Below are 24,827 nucleotides of genomic sequence, written 5' to 3' on the forward strand. Positions count from 1 at the left end.
TCTGTTTCTGAGATGCCAGTACTCCACTTTGCCTCTTGCCCTCTCCTGCCTGGTTCACCTGACATTGATACAGCTGAGCTGTGTGAAAATCCCTGATCCGTAAGGTCCCTCAACTAATAATCAACAGATGGGTGCTGGATGGGCACATGTGGAAAGATATCAGTGTCTTGCTGATCATGGCTTAACCACAGACTGTTACAGTACACAGATGTGTACAGAGTCTTCCCATGAAATCCAAAACAGGTTCCCATGCTCTCTGAAACAGAATCTGTGTAGGAATTAAAGAAGTCTGAAGTAAGAAATTTGGGTTCTCAAATGAGAAACCTCTAATGGAGCTCTCAAGAAAGCTGGGAAGCTATGCTATACTAAGTGTAACTAATGCTAAAAAATAATTGCATGTTATTGTCAACAGGATAATAAACAGAGATGAGTTTCAAAGCCTTGCTGATCTCATGACTGAAGCATCTGAATCATGTAACATCTGCTAAAAAAATATTCTCATTAAACTGTACTTAAGATCCATTCCTGATATGTTTGGCCTTGAAGTGGAATGCACAGGAAACACAGTGGTCTCCCATTCAACCAGCAGTGAAGGCAAACCTTACACCCCATGAAATTCTTCCATGAAGACACCAGTTCAGTTTCTGAGAACTCAACTTTCTGCAAGCCGGTGTCACACACTCAGCTTTCTGGTCTCATCTCAAAATGTTTATCAGATGCAAAATGACAAAAAATGATTGAAGTCATTCACTACTTATTTCTGATTCAGAGGAGTTTGGGAAAAGAGTAAACAGGAGACTGTGTGTTAGCCCACTCCTGCTCGCCAGAAAGCAGTGATGATCTCTTACTGAATGAGATCATCAGCACAAGTTTAACAGCTCTGGCTATAGGTCAGAAGAGATGTTAAGCAACGAAAACATGATGTACATGAGCACAGTTTTATACCCTTGGTTATCACAAAGACTTAAAATGCCCTAAGTGCCTACTATGTTTCTGTCAGTCTCCTGTTCTCTCTGTGAAATGCTGTGATGAAAGAGATCAAAGGGATTCTCCCCATCCCCACTTCCCTGTGGAGTCAGTGTGCCCTTGCCCAGCTCAGCAGAGGGGCTGCTGTACAGACACTCTCCACACACACCTTGTGTCCAAAACAGGGAGAATCCACTGCCATTTAAGGCATGCAATAAAACACACGATGCGTTCAACATTTGATGTTGAAAGCGAGATGGAATTTTTCCTTTCTTTTTATGTTGCACTGTTCTTTAGCACTGCCATTGACGAGGGCTTACTATTTGTGGTTATGATCTATTTTCAAGTGTTACAGAGAATAGTTGGGGAATCGAAGTGCCTCTAGTCACTGTCTTATTCCTTTCAGCACAATTAAATTAAGAAAGATAAAGCATGATCACATGATGGCAAGACACATGGCATGAGCATTACTGAAAAATGGGAAGATAGGAGAGAGGAAAAAAAAAGCTAAACTATGCAGCACACTTATCTCTTCAATTTCAACAACTAAGCATGCTGGATTTGAGAAGCCTGGCATGCAATGATCCACCAGTAATCCTGCATTTGGGACTGGCTGGGATAGAGCTAATTGTCTTCATAGTAGCCCCTATGGAGCAGTGTTCTGGATTTGTGACCAAAGCAGTGGTGACAGTACATGATTGTTTACACTGCTGTTGAACAGTGCTTGCACAGCATCAAAGATTTCTTCATTTCTCACTCCATCTTGCCAGGGAGCAGGTTGAGGTGGGCAAGAGGACACATCTGGGACAGCTGATCCCAACAGACCATGTAATCCCACACCATATAATGTCATGCTCAGTAATAAAAATGAGGCGCTGTTTTGACGGGGTTCTCATTGCAGCATCTGAGACCAACAAGGCCCTCACAAGGGTTAATCCCTGAGACAAAGGTTGACCTCAGAAGCAGTGGTACCCACATTGACAGAGAGGCTTGCCCTACACAACTGCAAAGGCTCACACTTTTTAATAGTCTTTTTTTCTTTAGAACTAACAGTAAAAGCTGAATTTTTGAAAAACAAAGTGAGAAACACTGATACACAAGAACAAGGTTGGAACCTTGTCCTAAACAGTACTTGCTACATCCAGTATCACTAGAGCAGAACTGATGCATCTCTTTTTGACAAGCACTCTACTTCAACAATACACGTTTTCAATATACAACAAACAGTAACAAATTTGAGTTAACCAAATCATTTCAATTAACTAGGCATTTGATTCTTCCAAGCTGCAATTAAAAGCTTTTTTACTGCAATAGATACACATAAAAAGGTTCTCAATTTAGGACAGTTAATTTGTAGGAACAAAAATCTAAAGCTTGGACAAATCTCATAACAATATGAATGCAAATGTTTTTGGAATACATTATGTTAAAAAATGAGAAGTGATGCCTTCCCACATGCCATTTAAAAAAACTTTTCTATTAAACATGTAAAAATATTTGAAGGTGAAGTTATTTGTCACAAGAATATACTAGGAGATCTTACAAACATAAATATTTACAAAGCACACATGTTATTTCACATTGCATTACTACCATTGCTTATTCCATTAACTGATCCAACAGACCAGCTAATTGCTTGTGCAAAATTGACTATTTGCTGTCACCCATTCAAGACAGAAGCACAAACATTTGCTGGGGGCTAGAAAGCTTTAAGGGGTTGTTTTCCAACCAAACCTATTAAATAGTTATTATATAATTTTTCTTTAGAATACTGATCATTGGTTCATCAATTAACCTAGAAAAATCTTAATACTTAAATAAATGTTACAGAAGGATAAGTACAGCAAAGTTTCTAAGAAAATTGTGTCAAAACACTGTTTGCTTCAATAGCATGAACCAAAAGGCATATAAACCAGATTGCTGCATAATGAATTTCAACTAAAGTAGTCCTGAATATGCACATGATTTTATATGATGTTTCAAGACATGAATGTTTCCCCAGAAGTTTCAGATCCTAGCAAATTCTGCCTAACAATACCTCTAATAATTCTCTTTGTAGAGAAGCACTTCAAAATGCAAAATAGGAAATTAACACAACAGAAGGAATATTAAAGAAGTCAAGTTTGAGGAAGGGAGGTTGTTTACTTTTTTCTTTTTTGAGTCTTGATTGTGGTTTCTCATTATAGCTAGCTGGAAAACATACTAAAAGTGGTAAATGGCAGTATTAGCAGCTTATTACAATATCATTAAATTAACTAAAAGAAATACTGGGGTGTAAAAGCTAGATGAAGTCTGGCTAACATGTGTTGCTTACACCCACACACACTGCTTCAACAGAGCAATGCACAAATCCTGCAAAGCTATTTGCCTGAAGCAGAGTGAACAATGAGAGCAAGTTCAACATCTGCCAGGGTGTCCAACTGCTCACAACCATTTTTCTGGTCAGAGGGGGCATTGTTTAAGTTGACAGGTTCCTAATGGCCTGAATTATTTAGCAATTCTCAAAAGACTCTTTCTACTCATTAGAGAGGAAAATGCGAACCACCCCAGCCAGCATTCCCTTGCTCCCCGGGAGCCGATCATGCTAATTGAGGAGAACATCACAATGTGTCCCATTTTAATCACATGAGTTAAGCAGGCAGGAGGCTTCTATTATCCCCACCCTACAACGAAAGATGGAGGGCGCCAGCTCCCACAATAATGTGCACCTCGGTTTATCACCATTTCGATGTTTTTTAAAGCCTTCAGTTTGAACAAAGAGGATAGATATGTGCTGCTGCTAAGCACTACACCCACCAAACTAAGCAGAGACGTAAAATACATTAAAGAGAAAATTGAAACACACAGCTTGAAGGCCAAATGCTAAGTGAGCAAAAGTAAGCATCTCAACATATGGGAAGTTAGAGGGAGGCAAAATAGCTGTTTATTGATTTTTTTTCTTCTCATCTACCATATGATAGATGACAGGTATAAACAAAATAGAGTAGCAGCACAGTGGTTACAGACAAGTGACACTCTTAGCTAAAGATCCAGATCTTTCAAACATATTCCCACTTCTAATATACATAGAAATTAAGGGGAATGCTACGAGTAGCAGCAGATTTACCTATAATGGATTCTTTCTCAGTCACTTAGGAGCAATCAAACACGCTCTGCAGCAGTAATTATCTCATCTAATCCTAGCCTTTCTCAACATGGGAAAAAATGCAAGTCTTACCATCAGCAAGAGTGTCTTATTTTCTTCACAGCCTCCAAAATTTGGAATCTCTTCAAAACCTAAGATCTGAACAGAGTTCCTCATGTAAACTTCGTAAGGAATGTTAGTGCAGTAATTAGGAATGCCTGCAATAGACCTCTTTTACCAAAACACAGACCATGTGTGAGAAGAAAGAGATTTACAAATGCATTCAAAAGCTATAAGGGAAGACATGTAAATATTTGGTAATTACCATACGGAACACAACAGCTATAGGGAACTGCCAATTTGATGGAAGGACAAATGGAAGGAGAACACTTCCAAATTAATATTATTACTTCTGTTCCTAAGCAACCACAATATGAATAAGAAACAGCAAAAATTAATTAATGCATATAATAGGAATTCAGGAAATTCCTTTCTTATTCTTTAAAGAGGTGCTACAAAGATAAGCCTTTCAATTAACATGATCAAAAAGTAAGCCACCAGTTTACTTAAAAAAAATCTTTATTTTGTCATCTGCATATAAACATTTCCAGAAGCAGAAGATTAAGTCAGCGAGCTAAATGGAAAAACATAAAATCTTCTGCCGGCATGGCATTGGGATTAAGTAACTAAAAGCCCAAAAAAGCAGAGAGACAACATGATGCCGGCCTATTCAGCCATAAAATTCATTTCCAATAACCACATTTCAGCATGCAGCTTAGATCATACATAGTATTTTCCTATTTGAGAGCGTGCAAGATTGATTGTTACAGGCACAATTGTCCCATACACAGGCAAACAACATGTAAGGAATGATTAAATCAGCAAGATTCCCCCACTGAGCCTCCTACACAAGCTTACACTCAGGCAAAGGAGAAGTGGGGTCTCTCTCAAGAAACAAAAGCAGAGGATTATGTGAGAAGCCCAAGACCATCTGCACAAAGTCATGTGGCGAGGGATTTCTTCTTCCCCTTGCTGTGTGCTGGCCATCCTTTCCCACTTCCAGTCTGAGCTGCATGGTGGGCAGCAGAGCTGGACTTAATTCCCAGCTCAGGGACAAAAGAGAGTCAGGGACCAGGGGTTTTTGAGGCCCTCTTTGCCCGTACTTACTGCCTTCCAAGCTAAGCCACTTAGGGATGTAATCCTTAATACCCCAATGTGCAGAAGTTCATAATGTCTGGGTCATTGCAAAATTCTGCATACCCTCGTCCCAGCCCAGCCCCTCTTGCATTCCTGAGAGTGGAGTCGGTCGGACATGGTCACCCTACTTCCACCCACCTCCCAGGCACAGAGCAGGCGGTTTTCCGTGCAACCATTCTCAGAAAGACACAAGCCTTTTCCCATGTGTATCCCAGCTTCATGTAAATTAACAAGTGGAGCATCAGAATTTTGTGTTTTCTATTTTCTCTGACTCATTTAAGTTCCTTTCTCCTCACCTGAGGTAGAAAGATCAGGGAAGAAAAAAATTGTTCTTGACCTCAACAGGATATCTTGTTAGGTTATGGCAGCCTCAAGGACTCCTTCCTGGCATCTGAGAAGGGGCTTACAACTAACATTCCTGTTGTTTCACTTTTTCCATGAGGCCCAGAGGGTAATTCTACAGCATTTTTCCAAATATAATGAAACATTAACTCTATTTGCAGTAAAGGCAACTCACAAAGCAATCATTGGATGCTCTTTGACTTCAGTATCCCTAAGCAATGTGCTGCCACAGATCTGTTTTTCAAAAGTGCTCAACACTTTCTGAACAACACTCATGCTGTGTGAACAGTCTGCTCTGTGGCAGCAGTTTCTGAGTCCTGACTGCTCTCTCTCTCCTTATCAAGCTGCGTTTTCAGCTTCCTGAAATATTATTGCTGACATAATAGCATTGCTGAGATAGAGCCCAATCCAAGCCGACCACAGATAACAGAAAGACTTCAGTGGGCTTTAGATCAGGGCGAAAGTAGTGAAAGTACCCAGAGGAAGAAGTCCCTGCTTTTCATTTCAGAATAGTCCTTAAAACATGCCTTGCTTGAGGTATTTTATTCTTGACCTTATGGCAGGCTGGTAAGGTACACTGAAGCAACATATTGAATATATCCCTCATCTTATCTTAAATTCAGATTATTGCAACTTTACTATCTCAAATTTGCAGAAAAATAAAGAAAATTTAAAAATTAATATAAAGAAAATATTACATTAAGCAAACTCTCATCTTGTTTAACTGTGCTAAATACAGAAAAAGAATACTCTGTTCACCCAACACATTCACTACGTACTGAGTTTATCAATGCTGGCATCAGTTTTGCAATACACATGAGACAGTCTGCAACCTCTTCTTGCAGGCTGTATTTGTGAAATGCAAGATGACCTCAGGATCATCCCCAGGAAATCCTTAACTCCTCTCTATTCATCAAAAATATTAAGCAGTCATTACCTTCCAGGTCAAATCAAACCTTGTTAAATACCCCCCAGAGATATATACAAATTGGTCAACCTTCCAATGCAAGATTCATGTCTGGACCTAGATTTTGAACAATATTCAAAAACAAGGAATGTCTGGATCTCAAGGTTTTACTTAATTGTGTCTGGAATAAATCAAATCCACAGTCTAGTTTGCACTTCAGCTCTACATTTCTGAACTGCTTCCAGCATAATATTTTAATCTGGTCAAATCACTATTTTTAGTAAGTAGAGGTAGTAAAAAGTTTTCAAAAATCATGTGTTTGATAAAATAATTTTCTTGAAATGTGAAACTGGGGTGGAGGAGGAAGTCCATATAAAAATCGGCAAGATGTTTTGGTAACTTACCGTTTTTCATTTTTCCACAACAAGCTTCTATGGCTGACAACTATGGATTTGATAAATGAACACATACACAGAGAAAAATATGCAGAGTGCCTCATTTTCCATGTGGTGGTCTGTATTTGCGAAGTTAAGATCAAATGTCACAGCCTAATGTCCCTGACAGGCAGCAAGCCCTCTCTAGCAGGGACACTTGTTGGGCCCACCAGCATCTGAAGAAGTGAGCAACACTACAGTAGTGTGACAACAGCACAGTGCTTTGAATATAGCATGTCAGTCCCAGTTATAAAGTTTGTAGCTGCTACAGCAAACTAACACCTCAACATGGACAAAAGTGAAAACTCAGCAGTGACCCCTTGCAGAATTTCAAACATTTTTGAGTTTGTTCATTGTTACTTTGTCAAGGTACACACAAATAGACAATTTTAACTAGGAGGAATTCCATTACTAGGAAATGAGAATGGCCAATTAACCAATGGTCATTCCTCACCATAAAAAAAAAGTGTTTCCCGATTCTCAGAGAGAACCTCCTGTGGCTTCAGGTTGTGCCCATTGTCTCTGGTCCTGGTGCCAGGAACCACTGAAAAGAGCCTGACTCCATCTTTTTTGCACCCTCCCCTCAGGTATTTCTACATGTTGGTGAGACCCCTCTGAGCCTTCTCTCCTTCAGACCGAACAATCCCACTTCTCAGCCTTCCTTCATCCAAGAGGTGTTTCAGTCCATCATCCTTGTGGACCTTCACCAGACTCTCCCCAATACCTCTACTTCTCTTTTGTATTGGGGAGCCCAAATGTGGACACAGCATCTCAGATGTGGTGTCACCAGACTTTAGAGACAGAAAAGCAGGAGAACTGCTGGTCTGTCTTGGGGGGGTTTTTTGTTGGTTTTTTTTTTGTTTGTTTGTTTTTTAATGGTTTTTCTTTCGCTACTATTGCTTAAGAAAACTGTTACTGCAGAAGAGGTGAGGTTCAGAAGTAGTTACACAAACATGCAAGAGAAGGAGGGAAATCAGAAATTCAGCTTCATACTTTCTGGCACAGAGGCTGAGAAGCCCTTAAGACAAATGCCTATCACCATTTGCTAGCCACAGGCTGATGGAAAAATGGAGATGATGGACAGTGCCACAGCAGGAGTCTGACTAGAGCTTTCTGGCCAAAAGCTCAGCTGCCAAGCTCCCCACGGGGCCAGAGCTCCTCTGCCTTGGCATGGAGAGAAGCCCAGCACCACTAAAAGCCAAAGCTAGTAAATGTGGCTCACTGGCTCACCCATTTAGTGCCCTTTATCATGCCTGCTTCCTACAGGTTTCTGTGATGGCCATTATAGACAGTGAAAGAAAGCAGCTGCTTTATTTATATCCTTCAGCAGGAACAGGCAAAATGTCTTTTTCTCCTTGGCTCTGAAATACAAGGAATTACAAACAAACACAAATGGATGCATGTGCATTTCCTAAGGACAGAATTACAAATCCAACTTTGTTCCTGTGAAGGAGATCCATCTCCCTTTCAAGTAGTCCCTACAGAAGACCTTCTCATTCTGCAAGTACAGGCTGAGCATCAAATTTGACCTATCACAGCACATAGCACTTTCCCCCTGCTTTGTACCATCATAAATGAATGCACAAGACAGAAGGATCTTGAGAGATGTTTCCTGCTTCAATCACTTTTTGTTCAAGAATAAAGTGCAAACAGCAGATCTGGTCATGCCTCTGTCATTCATTCTTATTGGCTGAGGAAATAAGAAGTAGTTATAATAAAGCTTGTCTCAAGTACAACCGGCAGGGAGAATAGTCTTTCCAAAATACTGGAAGTTGTTTTAATTAAACACCTGAGTTCAGAGCACTGACTCAGAGGATGGCATTTCTGGCAAGCGTACAACATGGACTAAGAAACACGTATTGTGTTGTTACTCTGAGAAACAGAATTCCTTATGACTCCAGAAGTACCATTTACTACCCAGGAAATGCAATTTCTGTGGAGAAAAGCATTGTGTGGCTCTTTGGCTATGCACAGATTTATATTTAGAACTATCAAATTTTCCTTTCTTTCTGTATCATTGCATTTGTCATACTACACCAAGCTTAATGTAGGTACTCTTAGGAAGCCCATAAACAGCAATTTTCTTCCTGTACTTGGCTGGTACTGCTCAGCCATTGTACTGCTTTTTCCTCTCCCCTCCCTGGGGACTAGAAGCACCAGGTCCTTTCACTTTCTCTTATAATACAAGTCTCACTCAGTATTGTTTTTTTCTGGTTTCTATTGCTATTTTTTACTCTATGAGGTGATGTAGCCATTTTGGATCCAAATGAGGTGGCAGAGGAAACAGTAACTTTATCCTGCAAGTTCCAGGTCGAAAGCAGAACTGGGGGCAGCTAAAACAGTGAAAAGACGAACCCCTTCTCAGAAAAACTAAGTGCAAAACCTATGAATTCATATTTGGCTGACTCTAAACCATGAGGTCATATGTAAGATTTTTCTTTTAAATGAATATTAGGTTAGTCTTAAAAAAAAAACCCAAAAAACTAACTCTTGTGCTATTTTGAAACAAATTGGCTGGTAACACCTAAAAGTCCAGCTGCAGGACAAACAAAGACAACCACAATGCCAGACTGTCATCCCTACATCAGGAGTAACTTCAATGAAATAATGCAATTATTCTGAACAAAAGAAGGAAATGCTGGGAAAAAAAGGACAACCAAGCCCTTTTGCTGAATTTAATTCACCTATTTCACACAGTTTCATCTGTTTCTCTGCTTTCTCTGTATATTAGATGAAGACTGAACCTGTGAGCACCCTGGAACATGGGAACTGAGAAACCTGCATTTCAAGAACACATTGAAGATGTTCATGACTTAAGTAAGTTAGTTACATTATTCCCCATTGCCACTGTTCCCTATTTCCTTCCAAAAAAATGGTCACACCAGATTTTTCTGAAGACAATGAAGGCTATGTGAAGTGATGGACTATAAGGTCTCCTTTTTCTTTGCTAGAGCATTCAATTTTCAAGCTGTGTCTGTCCCTTTAGAAAACACAGTATAAAGCTGACAAGTGGGAAAATAAAAACAAAACATTTCACTTACAGAGTATTAATCCAGCAGGAACTTCACGAACTGAACAAACTGAAACTGTGGCAACCCCCCACTCATCCCAAAAAAACCCCACAACAAACGACAAAAGTATTGAAATTGTCTCATTTTCTCACTAACATTGCCTGAAACCAGATGGGGTTTCCCAAAGACATATGGTCCTACTTATATTAAAGTAAAATTCAGATCTGATCATTTTAATCCCCCATAGCTAATCATATTTGCCTAACCAAGAGTTAAAATAACTAGCACAGCTCTCCTTCCTCTGCTGGTTCACTGGGAGGCATCTACTCTGCTTTCCCTTGCTTTAAGCACTCAAGATAAGTAGTTCTTAAGGGCCACAAGACATTACCCTACAGATCATATCACTTGAATATTTGTCCTTCTTCAGCTTTTGGGAGAAAACTTCTCCATTTTACTTTCTCTTCTGAAGTAGTCCTTTAAGAGAATGCATTTTGGGGTTTGGTTCTTGGTGGGTTTTTTTGTGGTTGGTTGGTTGGTTGTTAGGTTTGGGTTTTTTTGCAAAAGCTCTATCTGTTTTACTTACAACACCAGCAGACAGAAGAGGAAACCTGCAACTACAGCAACATAGGTCATTAATCAGTCCATAAAATTGTTGCCAAGACCTGGACAGAATTCACAGACTGCTCAGTGTTCACAAAGTTTTCACCAAACATCTGTAACAGCGTGGGGTGGGGGGAGTCTAATGCACTTAAGACAATTGACTTTGCCAAGATTATGTTATGAAAACCCCAAAAAACTAAGATATACAGTCTGAGCACCTTGTATCTTAGTGTGCCTCCTTTCTCTTTACTTAAAAAAAAAATTCCACCTGGCAAATTTTAACTTTTTTATTCAGCTCTCTCTCCAAATACTCATCACTGTCCTACTTGCTCCTTTTCTCCCACAATAAATTCCTTTTTTGACCAACATCACATAGCTTCCAGGTATCAATAGTTGTCTCCACACTTATCACTTAGACTTTTCTAAGGGACTGAAGGTTAGGACATCTTCAGTGTCTATGCATAGTGGTCCTGGAGCACTAGGGCTCTGCTGATTTCTAGCTTCTCTCCCCACTGGCAGCAGCCTGACTGAGCGGCATGAAAGGGGCTAGTAAGGAGGGCAGCAAAGCCACACTTCCATGAGGCTTTTGAATTAATTTCTGTTAGTTTCATTAAATAACTGTGTATTTTGATAAACTTTCTCCATTCTCTCTTGTAGCCACCACATTTAAGACATTCTGGACAACAAAATAGAATAAATACATTTTTTGTCTGTTTTATATATAACTTGAATCTCAAAAAAAGTAAAACTTGACACTTAGATTAGGAAGCCATGAAAATGTAATGCGTAAATGTACACAAAAAAGTGCCAAATTAAGAAATGTCTAAAATTAGGTACAATCATACAAATGTTTAAATAGGAATGATTCCTTATAACATGACTTACTGATGTGCAAAAAAGATAACTATGATGACAGCTTCTCAGTTGCAAAACAAAATTTATCATGGTAAATAACCCTGGAGAACCAACCCAGCTCTACGAAGACAGCTTATACCCAGTACAAAATGAGTTTAACACACTCACTACTACCATATGTAGGTGACTCTCAGGATGGCAGCACAAGTCACTCTAAACCCTCCCATGCTGAGGAAGCCCAGTTTCCACAAACATACAGGATGTGAACACGGCAAAAGCCTGCAGTCAGACACACCAGATGCTGGTCTGTTTTTCTGGTACCCCAAATCAGTTCACATTTAAAATTCTGGTTTACCACCAGGGAGGGAAGTGGGTTGGTTTGTTCTGCCCTCCCTTCCCACTTCCCTCCCAGGCCACACATGAAGGTAATGAAAATGCATAATAAGAATCAGACAAAATGCCATTTACTGCTTCATGTTCATACAATAGCTGCACTCAGTCGAGGGCCTCTTTGCACAGGCACGGAATGAAGAGGAAACCCCAAACCCCTCTTTTTCCAAGGCTGTTCCTCTCACAGGAGCAGTTATATGCAATGCCATTTAACTCTTAGGTATCTTATATCCACCTGAAAAGTAGACTAATGTTTATTGTTGTAATTTTTCCAGAACAGAATAAACCCAATTTTGAAAAGAGAAGGGAAGATTGCACACAACCCCCAAGGGCAGGGTACAGTCTCTTTATGTCCATTCATACAGCAAGGGAAGTGATAAATTCATGACACTCCTACTTGCAAATTAACTTTCTAGATGAAAACAAACATTTTCACATGCAGCTAACTACTCAAATACAGATGAGATACCACAGCAGCAGAGATAAGAACATTCAAGGGCTCCATCTTGATACCCTAGGAACCAATTTCACTTACAGTGAAGCACGTACACCAGCTTTTACATTACAACAAACTTGCCAAAACTAAGGAAATAAAAATATTCTTGAAAATTGCTGAACATAATTGCCCTCCATCCATGTACAGCTCTTGGAGTAAAGCATTTGAGCTGCCAGGACTGCAAACAGAGACTGTTTAGCAAAGCCAGTCAGTGGCTGGGCTCTGCTTCTGGTGGGAAGACGACCACATCAAGCCTGAAACATCAAACCAGCAGATGGAGGAGTCTTTAGAAATTCAAGGTCATTGAGAGAAATGCTTTTATCCTGGCCATGAGATAAATCAAGACAGCACTGTCTCAGTAAGGCGATAGTTGAAAAGTGGACTGAGATATTAAGGAAAAGCAGAAGATCAATCCTACTACCTCCCGCTGCTGGATTCCAGCTGCTTGCTGAAGGGAGGACTTTATATATTCACCATAAAGGAACAATTCTTCTTAAAAGAAATACTTCATTCTAAAGGTCACTCTACTTCCTAATGTAAATAACCAAAATAGCAAACCAGCACCAAAAGGCATGCCAGTATTTAACACAGGAAATGTTACTGAGATCAACTGCTGACTTTCATTTAAAAAGCCCAGACAGCTTAAGGACTGATATCTGTTTGTTGGTCTGACCTCTTGGGTCCTTGAATCCACTTGATTATGTCCAAAGAAAAGTCTTTTAAGGACACTTGAAAATATAGTGGCACATACTTCATGATGGAAAGTTATTCTTTTGCTCTTCATTCCTCTGACAGACAATCCCAGGAAGCTGCAACTCTTGAGATCTCTTGATCAGCTTCTCCTGTAATCACAGTCAGGCAGCAAGGTCAAAAAGGAAACTAGCCATAAACAATTTTTAATACTACTTATATATTTTTAATTATTTTTTTGTTTTTAATAGTTACACTATACAGAAGACTAAAGAAAATGTGTACAGTTTCTTGCAAAAGGGAAATATTTATCCACTTCTATGTTCTTACTTTTTCGCTTTAATGCTTTCTTCCTTCCAGTGAGCAAGGAGAAGAGGTAAAAAAATAAATAGAAATAATTGATGCATTGTGATCCCAGACAGCTTCCTGTCCTGTTTTGCATCAACAGTGTCATGAAATGAAGAATGACACAATATGCAATAGTTCTCTCAGCTTTGAAAAACATATGTTAGGGTGGTGCATACACTGCAGAATACTGCAGCCAGAATACACAACTGGACCACTCAGGTTTCTAGATACAAAAAATATCAGAAAAGCATTTTAAGCACAAGCTTAACTTTTAACACATCTTTATCCCGCTGAGGTCCTGTACCCTGAACTACTGCTTAAGGCTTAACTGATGCTTACCCCCTTCAAAAAGCACTGTTTTTTTTTTTCTTTTCCTAAGTTTCTTTCACATTCCTGAAGGTGAAATCCTAACTAGACCAAAGTTGGCATGAGGTCACTTCCTGCAGGGCCAGGATTTCACTTCCAGCTATGAATTTTCTTCAGATTAGCCTGGGACAAACTGTGTTCCTACACTTGTGAGATTAGGTAACTGGTACAAAAACCTCTCCCTGCAGTCCCTGTGGAGGGGTTCGACTATGCAGGAAGAAAGCAGCAAGAAGTCCAAGGGACGATAGTTAAAGCACATTAACTGCACAAATTAATGACAAGCAGGTTTTTGTCAACTTTGTTTGTAAGGTTTCGGCCCCCCCGCCTTTTTCTTTCCCCATTAACAAAGATCATGTGTGAAGTCCTTCAAGAGAAGAGTGCAGAGACTCTCAGGATGAACTGGTACCTCTTCCTCATCCTCTCCAGGCAATGTCCCAAGAACTGGGGACCCAAACATGGCAAAAATCAGTATAAGCCAACAAATTTCACTTCTGAAAAACTTTTAATTTTTAAAATTCTTTTTAAATATTCCAACTAACTGATGCTGCAGCTTCTCCTTTTCATCAGTAGCAATCTTGATGTATCCTTCCTTACTGAAGTCTGAGGACTAGGAGACAGCAAAGGTAGTCAGACTATCACTTAACAGCCCTAACCTGCAGAATCCCTTATTTTGATATGGATAAATTTATCTTGCACATTATTTCCTGCATTATGTATCCGTTAACTTGGAGGAGCTGCAAACAGGGAAGGAAGCAGGGAGCATGGAGATAAGAGTGCTCCAGATGATGATTTTTGCAAGGCTGCAAAAGTATCATGAAACTCAGTGCATGTGCACTGTGTGGGGAGGGGGTGACAGAGAGGAGGTGACAGCTTTAAGTCCCTTCCATCCTGCCCAATAAATCTGTGTCTGACAGATCCCCACAGGCCTGTATATCATTTTCTTTTTCTTTAATTAGGAGACCAGCTGCAACTCCTTGGCCAGAGCCCAGCCAAGCTTCCCATGCTCCTTCTATAAGTTTCTCCAGCAAATAATGCTAAGAAGCAAAGAAACTGAATACAAAATTTAGCATGTGACAAACTCTTCCATGTGTGACCTCTGTACTACCAGGCAGCCTGAAAATCTACATCAGACTGACTTTCTGCATAAGGTCACGACAAGGCAAAAAAAAGAGTGGATCTAGACTTTATTTCCCACCCAGTCTTTCCCATTTTTCCATATCTCCACACATTACGTACCATTTTTGCATGATCTGAATGAACAAGAAGCACAGATTTCACGATAAGTATGTGCCATCTACATTGAGGTAGTTCCTTGTTTAATTCTGATGAATTTGCAGTTAGTTAAATATTTACTGGAGGGAAGCACACTGTCCCAGAGAATATTTTTGAGAACTTAATCCCAGAAGCAGGGAGAGGCCATTGTCACAACTTACTTCTGTTCAATATACCCAAGATAATGAAATACAGCTTCCCACAAACCCTTCTCTTCCTCTTTCCTCCAAGAGAAAAGTAACTCTTTCAGAAGTTTGCTGGCTATCTTGGGACTTTCCACTGGAAGCAGCAATTGCCTGCAAGAAGCTGAAAATCCAGACCAAATCCAAACGGTGCATGCCAGTCTGTTACCAGTGAGCTGAGGAACAGAGAAGCTTTAACTGCTGTGTCCTGTGTATTGCACATCCGCTGCAGCTCCTCTTCCCCCAGAAATAATGTTTTGAGAAATAAATAATCAGGAAACAGAATCATTCTGCAGCAGGCACTACAGTTCTGTGCTATACAGGCACCTGAGGTGCAGAACTGATTAAAGATTGTGAGCTCAGGTTACCCTCGAAGCTTGGCGCCGTTTCCATTTTCTTCTTTCATAGAAAGGTAAGGAACAAGGGGCTACTGCCACTGCCTGGAAACCTCCCCACCCTCACTGCTGCCACTTCCAGTTCTGCTCTGCTCTAGTGGCACAAGAAGTAAGATGTACCCATCCAAGTCTGTCCTCTTTGGAAAGCAACAGTGGGGATGCTCCTAAATCCATTTTGAAGCTTATTTCACAGTAAGTCTGTATAGATTCCTGGAGAGGCTGCATATTGTATCATCAGCTTAACTATGAAAATACCAGACAGTTCTGAAGTAGCTTTTTTAGCAGGACAGTGAGCTGGCAGTGCAAATAGGAACAGCTGAAATCATCACTCTTTCCTGCTCTCATTCTGAGTCCCACATCCCATTTCCTCATTCTGTCTTCAATCACTGTGTCCCCAAGATGTTCATCAGGGAACAGCAGTCAATATTAAATGCAGAGCCTCTTCAAATGTAATCAGATGGATAATAATGGGTGGCATTATAAATTAATCTAGAGAAAGCCATTCAGGACAGTGGAAGAAAAAAATGTGTGCAGTAAACAACCTTTGATTCACCTTAACCTTTCAAGATAGTGATCAGACTGGATGTTAGTTTTTACAGGACACAGTGGGGGGAGATCATGCTCTACACTCCTACAGACTGGTTTGATGTTGTGCTGTTACAGTGATAGCCTCAGTAGCCAGAATGAGTTAGAGAAAAAAAATAAAAGAAAGGACTGCTGTGAATGACAAGTCTCTCAAGATGGTAGGGAGCACATTAGGCTGTTACCAAGTGAAGTGCACCTAAAACCAGTCCATGCTATGGTGCTTTGTTCTCTCCTATAACAAGACATGGCAGGTCAGAGGTTTGGTGTGGACAGAAAATACTGGTAAAGGCTCTTTCTAGGTTTCTTGACAGAAGCTTTAGCCTCTCCCAGAGCACCACAGCAGGATGGTGAAATAGTGTTGCTGTGTTCCCCTGGAAGGTGCATGCTCTGCGCTGGGGCACAGGCATGGGCAGGCTGGACCAGACTCTTCAGCTGCTGGACCCCTCAGGCACCGGGATGGGCAATGGCTGTGTGGCAAAGCCGGTGCTTGCTGGAAGTGTCACGGTGTGCCGAGAGGGAAGGCCACCACGTCCAACCATCAGCAGGACTAGCCGCCTGGCAGGAGCACACTCACATGGGAGTGGAGGGTGAAGAGGCAGCCGGAGGGTGACGAAGGGCTGGGTGTGCCACAGGAACGTCCCGTCACCACCACCCCACATGCACTAGGGGTCCATGAGCAAAGGTGCCAGCTCCTGGTCTTTCCTGTAAACCCTTAATTCATTACACAGCTCTGGCCCTCCTCAACTGCACAGAGGCAGGGCAGATAACAGGGCGGAACACATTAACAACAGCAGGTCCCTGGGGTGAGATTAGGCTCCACCTATGCCTTAGGGGATATCGGTCCCATCCAAAATTGCCCTGAAGTAGTTAGCTGAGGACTTAGATAATCAATTTGGTTTGCTGCTCAGACTGTCCTTTGCTCCCAGTTATTCATCACTGCCCTGCTTAATTCACCATAAAGGAATTCCTGAGGAACTGCCCTGCCGTCAGGAAGGCTCTGTTTATTCAAAGGGAAGACCAAAAGTGCCAATAATTGAATGATTTCACTTGGCACCGACTGCTTAATTTAAGCAGATTTCTTTAGCAGAGAAACAGCTTTGGGGGGCAAAGAAAAGAAAAGAAAAGGGGAAAAAAAAAGAAAGAGAAGAATTAAGATCAAGAATAATGAAGTTTTTTGTTAATTAGCCACCAGAAAACAGGCTCCAAAGCTACAAAGACCATATGCAGTAAGTAGCATGCTTTGCTGTGGACTCATTGGTGTTCCTGCAGAAAACACACAATGCAGCAAGAGGAACCTCCACTAGGTCAATACTGCTGGTCCTCTTTGGCTTTACAGTTTATACCACGTTCCTGGAGAGCTGGGGCTGACCAGTGGAGAAACTGGTTCCTGTCCGTATCTTTTGATTAAACTTCTGCTATTTTCCCTTATTTTCAAATGTTAACCTGGGGCCCTTCCTGTCACAAAATTTCTGAAATATATTGGCCGATACTAGCAGAATACAAATTATTATAAAAAGAGCACATGCATTGACAATCATATTGTCTTTTTAATGTATTATAACAGTATAACAGTATTTCCTTTCCTAGCATTTTCTATCCCACTCTAAGCAACAACTCTACACTGCAAAAATATCAGCTGCTATAAGACGAATAAACTGTTGATGGCTGCAAATGGTATCAGAACTCAGTATTTGCAGAGCCGATGTATAACACGTTAAATAGAGTATTCATTGCTCTACTTGGATGATTTCTGTTCAACCTTTTTGTTCTCTCCTCAGAAATTCAGAAGAAGAGTGACAGAGCAAACTTGTAGCAGAGCTGAAGAAAGAAAGGTGTACATTTAAAGTATTTCAACTCTAACCCAGTGATTAGAGTACAAACCTAGCATTTTATTTCTCAAAACATAACACAGGACAATATGAAACTGAAACTAAATAAGAGGACATTCGATATAACTGGAAGCATAGCCCACAAGTTTTGCAGCATAATGATCTCTCTGATATCTTTGTCTTTCTTGCAAAGTCACATTAAAACATAGGTTGCATAGACACAAATAGATACTCCTTTACCACAGACACTTGGCTTCCTTTATATCACTGAGTTTAGCATTTGTCACTAGTCACATCTCTAAATAAAACATCACTATAAGAATCCTTTACAATAAATCCTTCTGCAACACGTTGTTCCTGGCCTGTACCATGTACTTAATGTCAGAGACACAAAATAATCTTTTCCAAATTATTTGCATGAAAGCTTCACACTCTATCAATTAAAGCAGGAAATGGGATGTTTAAGAAAAAACCCACATTCTGATTTTCCATAAAACCTCTGCTATTAATACACCCAGATTCACTTCATGCTGTGTTTGTGATTAGAATCCTTTGCGGAAACATTGGCTGGTTAATAATCATCTACATCTGTCACAATATCCCATTTATGCTTCAGCCTACATCCTTCCATTGTTTTATTAGCTACCTTCGATAAAGGATTGTCAGAATTATTTCCTCTTTGTTTGCAGGAATAATCTGAGGATGAAAGAGGAGAAATTAAAACCGGAAAGGTGACACTGACTTGTAGTACAACTGGGGTGGCAAATAAATATTTTTAAAGGTCTTGCGCATTGTTCAACCACTAAAGCAGCATGTTTATTAACTAGAATTTACAGCCTAGACCACCCCCTGAGTTTTTAAGGGTCTGACCTGACCAACCCCAGGTGGTTTGCCCTTTCTCAGGGTTCATCCCAGGAGCAAAGTCCTGAGACCCTGGTGGCAGAGGGCACAGCTGTGTCAGCCCAATGCAGTGCTGGCTGCATCCCCAGCAGCTGGCAGGGACCTGAGGCAGCAGGTCTCTGCAGGGCCCTAATCAAACCTCTGTCCTGGGGCTACTTCTGTATAATCCATGATGACACAGCTACTGAGCCTGCAACAGGCACAGGGACCAAAAACCTCTGCAGATGTTTGCAGCTAAATGTACAGCTTGGTTCATGACCAGCATCACAAAAAACACAGTTCTACTGCTGAATTCTTAAGTTAAAAAAAAAAAAAGCTACCGATCTCTGTTTTTGCACAGATTGAAATGAATTGGTGGGATAAAAATGCAGTCTCTAACATGAAAAAGGGGTGAGAAATGGACAGTGTACATTTTACAGGCAACAGAGAACTAGGATCCCATTTATAGCCAGGACAGTTTCCAAACTGATTTGTCCCACTGCAATTCTTGTTTTGATATTTTAAAAAACACACAGTACCAATTTCTTACCAGAGATAACATGTCCTCCTCTGATCGCCCTGGGCCTGAGGGCTGCCCTAGTGGGCTGAGGAAAGCCCAGAAAGACTGAAGGGGAGCATGTAGGCACAAGGCTAGACAGCCTTCAGCTGAAGACCTGCCACAACCTTTGCAAGGACAAAATCCCCTCATGCCTACCTTGCAGGGACCCCTGCTCCCCACCTTGGGGAGGTGTTGGTTCTTGTCTTGCTGATGTCCAGGGGAGCAAAGAAGCTGGGGTGCTCTGCTCTAAGGCAGACTGGGCTGACAGGTAATATTACCCACCACAAAATACTAGAAGAGAACAATTAGTGCTATTGAGAGTTAATGAGTAGCAATGATAACAGAGGTAACATTGCCAGTTGGATGCCCTCCTTTAAGCAGCCAGATTGCAGAGTTAACCAGAGGCAAAACACATTCCCAGCTGCCAGGCGAGAAGCAGAGGGAAAATGTTTTTTGAACACATATAACAGGCATCTAAGGGTGATCCACAGTCTTCTGGAAACTTGTTGCTGAAATTACTCAACTGATCTGGCTAGCTTTTGATGGTGCCTGCTGCATATTAAGGCATCTGATGCATCCAAAAGCACTAAAAGGAAAGAAAACCATAACAGTGTGCCAAGTATTAATCTGACCCTTCATTCCTGAGCAAGACACACACTGGCTCCATTCAAACTGCCTCATGATTTGTTTTGCCATTGGAAAAGGCAAGCTCTACTTCAGTTAAATTTGCCTGAGTGCTTTAACTAATCAAGACTTACACATTAACATTTGACTAAGTCAGAATTTGAAAGCACGACAACAAAACAGCATGGTGCAGACCAGGAGAAATATCTGTGAAGTACCAATAACACATGAAAGAAAACAGCATATTCTGTGCTGGGGTGGAATTGCCATTTTCCCCAGTTGGTGTGGGACGCAGCCCACCCAGTCAAGCCTTGTGCTGAGCAGTGAAGGTGGTGGCATTGCCTAATCAAAGGGTACTAAGAACAGATTGAGTTTTCCCCCCTAAGCAGAGCTAGAAGAACACACTGCCTGAAACTGACTTTTGAGTAAGTCCACAGAAAGGGTAACAGCACCTTGCCCGTTGCCTGCAAAAAAAAAGCAATCACTAAAACAAACACCTTTGCCCACATACTTGAGAGAGAGAGGAGGAACCAAGAAGGAGAGAGAGGAGATGAAATAGGAAAAAAGAGACTGTGGTTGTGACCTGGAACCCAGCAGGGAAGGACACACAGAGTCAGCTGTACCTCAGGACCTTGGTGGCACCAAGCCCTGTGACTGGCACAGCACTCACCTGCTGCTCCCATGGGACCACATGGCTGTGCTCCTGCTGTATGTTCACTTCTGGCAACAGGTGTCCATGTTCACTTCTGGCAGCATCACAAGCTACACCACTAAGAATAAAACTACTTTTTGTTCATTCCTTAATTACGTGTGCAACAATGTTCAAGTCCAATTTCCATGGAAACTTATATGTCTCGAAAACAAAGATGTTTCATGCTGTTGCCCACCCCTCCTTCTCTCTGTTTCTCTGCAGTCTGATTGAGCAGCCCCACAGCAGGAGGACCATGGTTCCCAGTGATCAGGAGCCAGGCCAATTCGAGGAACAGGCAGCAACCTCCAAGCCAAGGATGGTCACCAGCTGTACATTGGGTACAGCCACAGCCACTTTTGCACTATTACCTGAACCCAAGAGCTGGCTTTTGGAAAGGAAAGCAGAAGCTATTGTTGCACTACAGACCTCCCCAGGCTGGGTCTAGAAGCAACACAGCCACAGTAGCAGATATCCAACTCCTGAGTGCAGCAAAATGCAAGTGAGAAGCCCATCAGAACAGTTTGAGGCCAGGATTGCTCCTCTACACCTCGTTACCCCTCCAGCACTTCTGCACCATGGGGGTGGTGCAGCAGCCCACCCAGGCTTCTGTCCAAGCTGCACAAAAACATCCTGGGAACTGCACTATAAACCAGACAGTCTGTGAAAAATAAGAGCTGAAGACTCACTACCCCACCAACCAAATACTGTACCTCTGAGCACCACAACTACATCAGTTAATCCTGCTCTAGGATCTTATGAGGTAAGGAGAAAGACAGACAGCCTGCAACAGTTAAAGCTATCGCTTTGATGAGTATTTCACAGAAGTAAACTATAAAGCCACATCATCTATTCAGACTCATGATGTCCTTGTCAGTTTCCAAACAATTCAGAAGAAACATCCAGTTCCCGCATGCCTGCTCAAATATGCAGCCGCAGCAGGCAGCGGAGGCTGCCTTGCACACAGCCACTTCTGGGCAGGCAAATGAGAAAATATCAGTGTCCTACAACAACCACCCACATTCTGGGTTTAGATTAATTTCACTTTAAAGGACTTAGATTTGAGAAACCATAGCTACAAAAGTGGAAAACACAAATGAAATAGTAATGACTTGCTAAAAATCCTGCCTATGAGGGAAGCAGCTCCTGCCTTCATATACCAGATTCAATACCACTGTTTTGCATCTTTGGTTACATTAACCTTCTCCAACATTGAATTGAAAAGAATATTACTTAATCTGTCTGGGAGGGGTTGTTAAGAGGGTTTGATTAACAAGCAGGTCTGACAAGTCCAGCCAGATAACTGGACAAGACCATCTCTTGTAAATACAACAGGTAAGCCCTTCTCCGTGACAGCATTAGTTCAACAGACATAACATACTCTGCAAATAAAATATAACTCGTAAGTCACACTGTGTTCACATTCATACTGTAATTCATCTTAAGTATCTCTACCATAGTTCATGTAGTCTATCAAGAGGCATCTCAGCAGAAGTGTGATTCACAACTTCACAGGAGTGCTGGGGGAAGGTTTTTGCTATCACTGTGAATGTTGATAATTGTATCACTACTGAGAATAACTTGGAGGAAGGCAGTGCACAGTAATACTAGATGAGTTTTCTGCATCTAAAAAAAGGGAGAGATTTCCTCTTTTGAGTCCACCACAAATGTATGAACCTCCTGGATCAGTTCTAATCATCAGGTTTTTGATACTATGTGCAGACCTATGTTTGCTGCTAACATACCAACAAGCTGCTGTGGTCTATAAAAACAACCCATTTGAAGATGTCACCTTGGTAATTTTCAAACTTCTTAAAGAAAAAAAATCTCTGTTAATCAAAAGCTTTGATTAAACTCTGCTGGTTAAGCCCTGTAACAAGTACAGAGTGATAGATCACAAAGCAAAAACATATAAGAAAACTAAAGCTTAAAAAAAACCCCAAACCCACTACATCTTTGTACGATTTCTGTGCTGTCCCTGTGTCAGACAAATGCTTTGCAGCCCTTCACACACCAGAACAATGGCTCCTGAAGTGACGGAAATGGCATTATCCAAGAATTTCAGCAACATTAGTAGTGCAGTGTTTCCTGAAACCGCTACAAGCCATAAACAACCATGGAGAAGTCAGCCTGAGATGCCATTTTGACTCCATCTGTGCAGCAATTAAATGGTTCATGAGAGCCAGTGTTCACTCCTACTCAGAGACAGAAGCTCTGCCACACAACCCAAACCTTCCCAAAGCACTGCCTGGACACCCACTGGATGGCTCCTCTGCACTGGGCACCTCCAGTGACAGGCAGGGAGAGGGTGGGATTCATATTCTTTGATCAGAGCTAACTTGGTAAATTAACCAGTACTCCAAGTTCCTGCTGCAGTTAGTGGAATGATGCAGGCATTTCAGAGACTAATTCATCTCCTTTTCAATTAATATCAGAGATAGCAGGGTGCTCATATTAACTCTCCTCTTCTTGCAAATAGAATATGTGCATGCCTCCTCTCTTGCCATGAAAATATGAGATGCAATCTATTCTGCGTGATTGTTTCAGATTTGATTTGTTTTGTTGGGTTTTTTTTTAAATCCAAATAACATACTCATTGACATTTTTAACTGCTACTTTTCCTGAAAATAAGCCTTTCCTCTCTAGTGACAAGCTGCACATCTTGCAGTAATTGAAAAAAGGACAGCACTAGATAAGTGCATCCTGTCTGCCTTGAAATCAGTCTGCTACTTCCTTTTCCAAGAAGATAAGAAACATCTGTATACAGGCATTACTACACAAAAGCTACCTCTTTGTAAGGAAAAGCCTAATTGAAAATTCAAATAACATCTATACCTCATGGACATAACCTGGTGTAGCAATCCAGGTAGGTATGTTACAACCTGAGAAACGAGGGGGTGCCATCGAGCTGTTCAAATTACATACAAGAGCTGTCTCTCATTCAGAGACACAAATCTCACAGTTACCTTTTTCTCACCACGTAATTATAAAACATAAACTACACCATATATTGATTTCTTTCCTATGCTTCCTGTATTCTTTTTCTAGCTATTCTTTTCCATCACCTCTCCTCTTCCTATCTTACATTATTCTCGCATCAACATCACAAATTTTATCTGCTATACAACTATTCTTCATCCCCATTCTCCCTCCTGCAGATGTGTCTCTTTTTTAACGCAAACCTGCTTCCTCTGGTTCATGCAAGCCACCCCACTTGACTCCCCAGATCCCTGTTCCTGCTCTGCAGCCCAATAATGAGTCCCCAGAACCCATCCAGTTATCCATGTGAGGCAGGTCAGGTCATGCCCCACTTGGTTCACCGGTAGCAGTAGCTTTCTGCTGCAGGCACTGTTCTGAAGCTGGATGCTCAGGAACATGAGCTGCAAGTGGGGTTAGATCCTGTCGAGGGGAGGTGCTCTGTCACACATCCTCAGCTATCACACCCGCCTAGCTCTCCCCACTCCCTTATCTCATTGCATCACTCTCACAGTCTGTATGACATGCCTTAGGAGATGAGTAATGTTGTCTGCTACAGCTGCCTGCTACCAATCTCTCGGGCACAGAGAGCTGAGGATGTCCTGGGTCTGTGCCTGCAAGACAGACGGATGGCCATGCTGCCATCCTGCAGGTTTATGTGGGCTTTCTTCCACTCACATCCTTGGACTTCCAAGTTCCTCTGCCCACCCTGACTAGCAGAGCATCCACTTCTGTTTCATTTTTTTATTCCACCTGTGCCATGGCATCAAAGCTAGCTTGGAGCAGCCTTTGAACAGCTAGGTTTTCTTCCACTGTAACAGTTTATTACAGAAAACAAAACGCAGCAGTGAATATAAACTAGTTATTACAGAGTTATTCACTGAGCGCTGAAATCAGACAATCAATCAGTCTCAGTTTTCCCCTGCAACAAAGTTATTTGTAGCTAGCTGTCTCCCTGCTACAGAAAGTTTCCTATGCTAAATGCACTGATGACACCCAAGTCGACAGGTGTTTGTCACCCTGAAAATAGAGACGACAAGTACAAACATGTCCTAACCACCAGCTGAGAGGAGCAGAAGAACTCTGCAGGTGATGCAAACCATCATGCAACC

General features: G+C 41.4%; 1 protein-coding gene across 1 annotated transcript in view; it reads right to left on the reverse strand.

Annotated features, from left to right (window-relative positions):
• Window positions 1–24,827, reverse strand: part of TIAM2 (TIAM Rac1 associated GEF 2) — a 168,201-nt gene that overhangs the window by 100,943 nt on the left and 42,431 nt on the right. Inside the window, exon 3 of the mRNA XM_069010622.1 lies at window positions 13,074–13,164. The gene's annotated coding sequence lies outside the window, so the exon portion shown is untranslated. The remainder of the gene's footprint in view (window positions 1–13,073; window positions 13,165–24,827) is intronic.

This window comes from Aphelocoma coerulescens, chromosome 3 (genome assembly GCF_041296385.1).
Source record: "Aphelocoma coerulescens isolate FSJ_1873_10779 chromosome 3, UR_Acoe_1.0, whole genome shotgun sequence".
NCBI lineage: Eukaryota > Metazoa > Chordata > Aves > Passeriformes > Corvidae > Aphelocoma > Aphelocoma coerulescens.